Source organism: Bubalus bubalis, chromosome 2, assembly GCF_019923935.1.
Source record: "Bubalus bubalis isolate 160015118507 breed Murrah chromosome 2, NDDB_SH_1, whole genome shotgun sequence".
Taxonomy (NCBI): Eukaryota; Metazoa; Chordata; class Mammalia; order Artiodactyla; family Bovidae; genus Bubalus; species Bubalus bubalis.
The window spans coordinates 1,376,511-1,384,585 of NC_059158.1; the positions used below are offsets into that span (position 1 = coordinate 1,376,511).

Consider the following 8,075-nt stretch of genomic DNA (forward strand, 5'->3'; position numbering starts at 1 on the left):
TTCAGGGCTATGATTTTTCCATCGTGACATGGCAGTGATCTCTAAGATGCAGGGCAAATACCAGTATGTGCTTCTCCAAACATTTTCTTACAATCAGGATGAAACGACTCCCATCTCAAGGGCTGTGTGAATGAATGTGTGTCCCCAGGGGCACAGGTGACATTTTCAGCTGATCCACCCACGGCTCCGCGAATCACTGACCCCTCAAGCACGCTGTGTGAAGAGTGTGATGGTGCTTTCTAATTTCCAATTAGTCATGAATTTTTCTGTTTTCTCTCTTTATGCCCCCAGAATCTTTCTCGTGAAATACACCCCCCAATAGCCATCCCCCCACCCACCCACAGCCAACCCTAACCACTCAGAAAAAAGACAACAAGCTCACGACTGACTGAAATCAGATGCAGATGGATGCTCGGTTTTGTCTGGAGCCAAATGACTGTATCCACAAAGTAACCAGAAAATTCCTCACAGTGTCAACCCCACTGCCAGGCAGAGGAAGCAGAGCTCAGCCCAGCCGGTGTCCTGGAGGTCGGACGCTCCCAGGAGGTGACTTGGGATCCTCACAGCTCAGTGGAGACTGGAGGGGCATCTCCTCTGAATGGACACGACCCAGAGAGGCGGGAGGAGGAAGCAGCAGCTGAGATTCAGCCCTTTTTTAAGATCGAGGTGTCCTGGGTTTGGCAGGAAGCCTCTGCCTGTGGGGTGAGGGCAAAAGAGAGTGGGGGCCCTGGGGCGCGAGGGCAGGTGTCCCCGGGTCCAGAACAGCCTGCAGGTCTGTAAGGTTCGCGCACCTCCCCCTGGACTGCAGGACACGAAGGACGTGCAGCGCCTGGGTGTGACGGGGCCCTGGGGAAGGGCCCAGCCCAAGACAGTGCGCAGGCTTTGCCTCCAGGGCTGCAGCTCGAGGCTGTGTGAATCCAGCCCAGCTCCTGCGTGACCCCCAGCCCTGACTCGTCCACCTGCTTCCCAGTGAGCCCCGGACACTTCAGGTGTCAACTGAAATGGCCCGGTGGGCATCTGGGTGGAGCATGCTGACTGCAGTCTTCTTGGCTAGGAGCTCCTTGGCTATTTCTCCCTTCACTCCCAGTGCCAATGGAAAGACAGCCTCGCCAGCCAGAGATGCGAATGGATTTCAGGATCATACCCTTTCTGTGAAGCCCGTGGGCAGGAGCCGAGGCTTATTAGCTTTGATTTCCAGCATGTACATATGCACACACATGCATAGACATGCACACATGCGTAAGCACAAATGCACACCCAGGCATACATGTACACACATGATATCAAGCTCGTGCACACAAGTACACACTTGTACACAATGTGAACACAAGTATACACTTGCACACAGTGGTACACAATTGTACACATAGGTACAGACTTGTGAACACTTCTACACACATACGTGCATTCTTGTACACATATGTACACACGTGTTCACAATCGTGCACTTTTGAATACTTGTGAACTCATGTAAATACTTGTACACATCTGTACACACACACAGTAAGTGTGTACAGGTGTGTACAGGTGTGCACAATTGTACTCAGTTGTGCGTTCAGAGGTAGATCGCCCCTTCTCTTCCTCCTGCCCATCCTGACACTGTGTGGCTGACACAGAACAGCTACACAGTCTAGGCTCTTGTCCAGACATGGGGGCTGCTGAGGAGAGAAGCAGAGATGGCCCCTCTGCTGGCTTCCGTCTCTGGGAGAATGGGCGTTTCGATCACCGAAGATAAATCAGGGTCTGCTGGGGCAGGAGTGCAAGTCACTGAGAGACAAGCTGATGCTAAATGAAGGTCGGAAGTTCAAGGGGGACTTGAGATGCGGGTTTGGCAAACAATGGTGTCCAGTCAGTTGAGAGGGGGAGGTCTGCAGCTGAGCCGTCCCCAGGGCAGGTAGGGAGGGCCCTGGCCTCCCACCTGAACCCCCTGCTATGCTGCAGATGCCCCGGCCCAGGCCCCCAACTCCTGAGTGCAGGCCCCCAGAGCTTGAGGGTGGAGGCTGGGGAATCAGGGGACAGGTTGCTGCCAGGTGTGGGACATAGGCCACCCCTTGAGGTGAGCTGGGAAGGGCATCTCGAGGTCAGGGGACAGGAAACTGGACCTGAAGTGACCGAGGGAAAGTCATTCCCCCAGCACTTACAGGAATGTTGGGGAGGTCCAGCCTTCCCACAGGATGTGGGCAGGAGGCTCAGCCAGTTCTGATTGAGTCCTAGAGGACCCGGTGTGCCCCGCTGACCCCTGAGTTACACAATATCCACCCTGCACTCCTCTGGCCAAAACTCAGCACAAAGGACGAAGAAACTGGGGTCTTAATGTCCCGGGAGACACAGCACTGCAGATGCGTGATGGTGCCTGGCAGCACAGCCACATCCGCCACACGCCTGTCCCTCCTCACGCTGGTGACGCTGGAGGCCCGTGGCATTGGGGGAAGGAGGACGATGGGCTTGGCCTCTGCCAGGACTGACTTCTCACATTAGACCAACTGCCTGCTCGTCTGGGACTCTCTCTTTGCTGTGAATTCTCTGCCGACCTGCCGCGTTGTATGTGTGTTGGGGTGGGGGGCAGACCCGCCCTCAGGGGTCTGGAAGCTGATCTGGAGGAAGGGTTGGTGCAGCTGGGCCCCAGAGGAAGGGCTGGTGCTCGCCAGGCCAGGAGGGGACAGTGGTGGATGCCAGGCTGATGAGTCACAGCCCCGAGGGTCCCCTCAGCTCTGCTGACCACAGCATAGACGTCCCAGGAAGTAGAATAACCTGCAAAGTGACAGGGATACAGGCATGTACACTGTTGGTGCGTGGAGAGACCCACATGCACACAGGCACACACACATGCAAACACAAAGCACCCTTTCTTCATCCTCCCAGACGCCGGGTGTGTGCACACCTGTGTGTGCGCGTGTATTCCATCTCCTTGCTACACGGAGAGTGAGGCCAGGGTGGGCCATGAATAGGAGGTGCTCCACCAGTTACACAAGGGGGTCTTGATGGTGTCAGGAGCAGCCGTCTGGACAGCTACTTGGGCACAAAGTGGCAAAGACGCACCTGAAGACGGGCTGTCTGTGTCTGGAGTCCAGCTCAGCACCTTCGCGGCTGGAGCCCCTTGACTTCCCGCCCCGCCTTCTCTGTTTCCAACAGCGTCCAATGGATATCATCCATCAGAGGACCCATGAGGATGGGAAGAGTGGACACATGCAGAGCCTTGGGACAGGGCCAGGCGGGGCCAGGCGGGCCAGGCACTCATGGGGGAGCAGCCGCTGTGGCTGTTTTCATCGAGGACGTGTGGGTCTCCACTCGCCGTGAAGCGGGGCCTGGCATCTGCGTCCAGATCAAGGAGCAAAGCCTCTTCCTTCTCACCGGGTGCGGGGCGGCGGCGGGTGCGTCCCTGTAAGAGGAGGAGTCAGCTGTTGCCCAGGAGACTCCGTGTCCCCGAGACACACCAGCCCACGGAGTCTCCAGGGAGCCCGCCAGCGCCCAACTCTGGACAGACACGGAGTTAAGAGAGGGCACCTCCGGTCGTCATCCCATCATTCACAGCTCCTCACCTCTCCTATCGGTAAGATTTGCTCTGCGCAGGTCAGATGGCAACACCTAATCGAAATTCCCGGCACAAGCACCACCCGGGCCACAGGGGAAAATGACTCCTGCCTTCATTCCCCGCCTGGTCCTGTCCTGTGAGAAGCAGTGGTTTCTCCAAGGATGTCCCAAGCCGCATGCAGGAAAAGTGGCTGACGGCGTTTCCTGGTGACTGTCCAGCATTTGGGGATGAACATGGGTTATAAATATAAATACATGACCACTGTCCTCTCTGGTGATTGGCAGACTTAAGCGGCCACAACTCATAAGCAGGACAGCCAGCCCCGGGCGGCTATTGAGAGCCCTGGAGCCGAGGGAAGACGCGAAGCCCCGCTTCCCGTCATGTTCTTTCCCAGTGGCTGAGACGACTCGTGTCGGGCCGGTCGAGGGGAGCCTTCGGGAAGGCACTGCCCAGGTCTGGTTTCTCTGCAACACCTCTCTGGTGGGAAGTTACATCTTTCAAACTTGCCACGTGGAATGACTGTCATTAGGAAAGAATTTCATGGCCTCACATTTAATATAAGCTAATGGATTCTGGAGGATTTTGAGCAGCAGATGCTAAGTTTCAGCAGCCTCCTGAGAAGGCTGAATGACACACGAGTGCCAAAGCTCCTGAGAGCGCCACATCCTCATCCACAGGACTGAGCACTCACGCTGAGCCGACCTGCTTAGATTTGTTGGGACACGTGCTGGCCCCAGGCCTCCGCACGTGTGGTCAGCCCCTCACTTCTCTTGTCTGGGTGGCCGAGTCTTGTTTTCATTTCTAACGTCCACTGAGTTGTGAAGGCACCTCCATGCATAGGAACAATATCTGTAAATCCACAGACTGACTTCATGGATGGAGATTTGGTAGAGAAAACTCTTTCCATCAGATGAGGGCAGAGTGCAGGGAAATGTGTCAGAGATGTGTCAGTGTGGATACGAAAGGTTAACTAAAATTATGTTCTTATGCTCAAGTATTTTCAGTTTGACATTTCCAGTGGTCATGTATGGATGTAAGAGTTGGACTATTAAGAAAGCTGAGCGCCAAAGAATTGATGTTTTTGAACTGTGGTATTTGAGATGACTCTTCAGAGTCCCTTGGACTGCAAGAAGATCCAACCAGTCCATCCTAAAGGAGATCAGTCCTGAATATTTATTGGTAGGACTGATGGTGAAGCTGAAACTCCAATAGTTTGGCCACCTGATGTGAAGAGCTGACTCCTTTGAAAATACCCTGATGCTGGGAAAGATTGAAGGTGGGAGGAGAAGGGGACGACAGAGGATGAGATGGTTGGATGGCATAACCAACTCGATGGACATGAGTGTGGGCAAGATCTGGGACTTGGTAATGGACAGGGAGGCCTGGGGTGGCAGAGTCGGACTCGACTGAGCAACTGAACTGAACTGAACCAAAGGCATAAAGATGAACTATAATCTGACAATTCTGATAATATAGCTTCTTCCTCCTTCCTTCCTTCTTTCATTCCTTATTACAACACATATAACAGGATGTACCATTTCCACCATCTTTCAGTGCATGGGGCAGGAGCGTTCCCTGCATTTATGCTGCTGGCCACCAACCGCAACAGCCTCCAGAACTTTCCTTTTCCCAAACTGTAACTCTGTCCTCATGAAGCATCTTCAGTGTTTTTGAAAAGCTGGTAGAACACTGACATGACATCACAGTGACACAGGGAAACATTTGGAGCCATGCCTCATGGGAGGTCAGCCCTCAGGGCAGGCAGGTGGGCTTCAGGCCAAGACAGGCTCGCAGACCGACCCCCTGCATTGGGAACCGCGCCGGCTCGTCGCTGGGTCTCGGCAAGTCCTGCAGGGACCACGTGGAGGAGGAGGACCCCGCGTGTCCCCGTGTCTTCCTTTCTGGTCCTCCAAGCAGACCCACTTCCCCACCCCTCTTGGGAGAGCAGGTCAACACCAACACATTGTCACTCATGGCCCAAGGCCGGTACTTTAAAAACTCATCTACAAGCGTGGCTATTGCCAAATTGCCCAGAGAAATTATCTTTGAGCAAAGGGAAAAGTATTTGTCACTCCTGGTGTGGTGACTTTTCTCCAGAGTAAACAGCAGCATCCTTCCAAAAATAGCCCCTCTGTGTACTGGGTCAGAGGTATTTGCACTCAGCCAGAGCCGTGAAGAGCCAGGAGCCACACTGACTGTGCCCACAGAGGGCCTGTCCTGTGTGCCCTCTAGAAAATCCTCCAGGAGGAAGAATGGAGCCTCTGGAGTCGAGAGGGGACGCCTGTCCAGGCCGAGGCTGGCACGAGGGAAGGGGCCGGCCGGTGGTCTGGGCCTGGACTGGGTGGGCTCACTGGCAGCCCAGATGCTGCAGGCCCCGCTTCTCAGGGAAGGAGGCAGGCACGCAGCAAGGGCGGGTTATATCTGGGGAGTGAAAAACACTTAGAAATTATTTTCTGAAGCATAACTCCAGTGTTTCCTGTTTTTATGATCTAGAATTGCCTCGGGAGCCTTTAGGGTCAGTGAACCCCCGGGGAGGCGTGAAGACCACGTGCAGACTTTGCAGTTGGCAGCCAGAGCTCTGATGCGGCAGCGTGCCCATGGCCCTGGCGCTGGGAACAGCTGTCCCCGAGGGGCGGGCATGGCTCAGGGGGAGAGGGGCAGAGAGGGACAGGAAGGTCTGCTGGGGACCGGCCGCCTCGCTCTCTGGCTGAGGCCTCAAGAGCTCAGGTTCCTGGAGCTGAGATAACTCGTGAAAGGACGCACGGCTGAGCCTGTCAAGGCCCTTCCTCCAGACTCCACAGACCAGTCTCAAACCTCCCGCAGCTGCTGAGACAGCCCAGGCCCTCTGACTGCTTCCTTCTGGAAGAAGGACTCTGTGCTAGTCAGGGTTCTCCAAAGGATCAGAACCGAAAGGACAGACATGTATCTATCATCTCTCCACCATCTGTCCATCTATCATGATCTATTAACTGTCTGTCATCTGTCCATCCATTATCTACCTATCCGTCTATCGTGTATCTATTACCTATCTATCTATCATCTATCTATTATCTGTCTATATCTGTATGTATTACCTATCTATCAATCATCTATTTCCCATCTATCTATTCATCTATCGTGTATCTATCGTCCACCTATGTTCATGAGAGAGGGGTTTACTGTAGGGAACTGGCTCACACAATCTTGGAGGCTGGCAGCCAGGACCCCAGTTGATGAGGGCAGACCCAGGGGAGCCGATGGTGAGGCCGCAGGTCCAAGTCAGAAGGCCTGAGAGCCAGGGAAGCTGGCGGAGCAAATTCTCACCCAAGGCAAAGCTGAAGACAGGAAAAGACCAGGGCCACAGGCAGAGAGTGAATTCTCTCTAATCCAGACTTTCTGTATGGATTAATCCAGACTGATTGTATGAGGCCCACCCACATTGGGGAGGGCAGTCTCCTTTACTCAGTCTACTGAATCAGACATTGATCTCATCCTCAAACACTCTAGCAGACACACCCAGAATCACATATGACCAAATATCTGGACCCTTGGTGGCCCAGACAAGTTAATGCAAAAATCGGAGTACTGATTGTAAAAGAATTTTAGATAAATCATTTCGAGGAGAAATATATTCAGTCACTAAGTCATGATCTACTCTTTGGGACCCAATGGACTGCAGCACGCTAGGCTTCCCTGTCCTTCACCATCTCCCAGAGCTTGCTCAAACGCATGTCCATTGAGTAGATGGTGCCATCCAACCATCTCATCCTCTGTCACCCCAAGAAGACACAGACATGAAGAAACTTACAGGAAAATTTATTTGAAAGTTTTAGCAATGATATTTTACATCCATGTAATAATAAAATGATAAACTTTATATGCAATCCCAAGAGACTTTACATAGATATATAGTTTTGAGGTCAAGCACTAAATTCCCATTTAGCAGATGGAGATGCTGAGGTCCAAAGAGAATGAGTGACTTCCATAAGGTCATAAATGAAGAACGAGGAAGAAGTAGCACCGGAACAGCACATTGTCTAACAGACCAGTTCTTTCTGTAATAACGACTGCTTCGGAGTAGACCTGGCTGATGCATTTTAAATTCAGATGGATCCAGAAGGTAACCATCAGTAGCTAAATTAACGTTTTGTTAGTCTAAAAACCTTGAAAAAATTTTAAATCAAATATTTTTTAAGTTGCTACTTGGTGTGAAAGTGAAAGTGTTAGTCGCTCAGTTGTGTCTGACTCTTTGGGACCCCATGGACGGTAGCCTGCCGGGCTCCTCTGTCCATGGGGCTCTCCAGGCAAGAATCCTGGAGTGGGTTGCCATTCTCTTCTCCAAGGTATCTTCCCGACCCAGGATTCAAACCCAGGTCTCCTGCATTGCAGGCAGATTCTTTACCATCTGAGCCACCAGGGAAATGCATTGCTTGGTGTACTTGGATTTTAAAATGTCAAACTCTTTCCAGAATAAAGTCTGTGTGAGCCTCAGATGCTCTGAATAATTTTTGCAATCTCAAGCATATAACGCCTAACACGGATTTTAGCTGTGGACCGCCAGGGA

General features: G+C 52.7%; 1 long non-coding RNA gene across 1 annotated transcript; it reads right to left on the reverse strand.

Moving 5' to 3' along the window:
• Positions 1-360: 360 nt before the first annotated feature.
• Positions 361-3,834, reverse strand: LOC123328204. The gene is made up of 3 exons (XR_006542993.2): positions 3,540-3,834; positions 3,040-3,379; positions 361-2,751 (listed from the first exon to the last, which is right to left on the reverse strand). It is a non-coding gene; the product is annotated as an uncharacterized LOC123328204 (long non-coding RNA).
• Between the last annotated feature and the right edge of the window lie 4,241 nt (positions 3,835-8,075).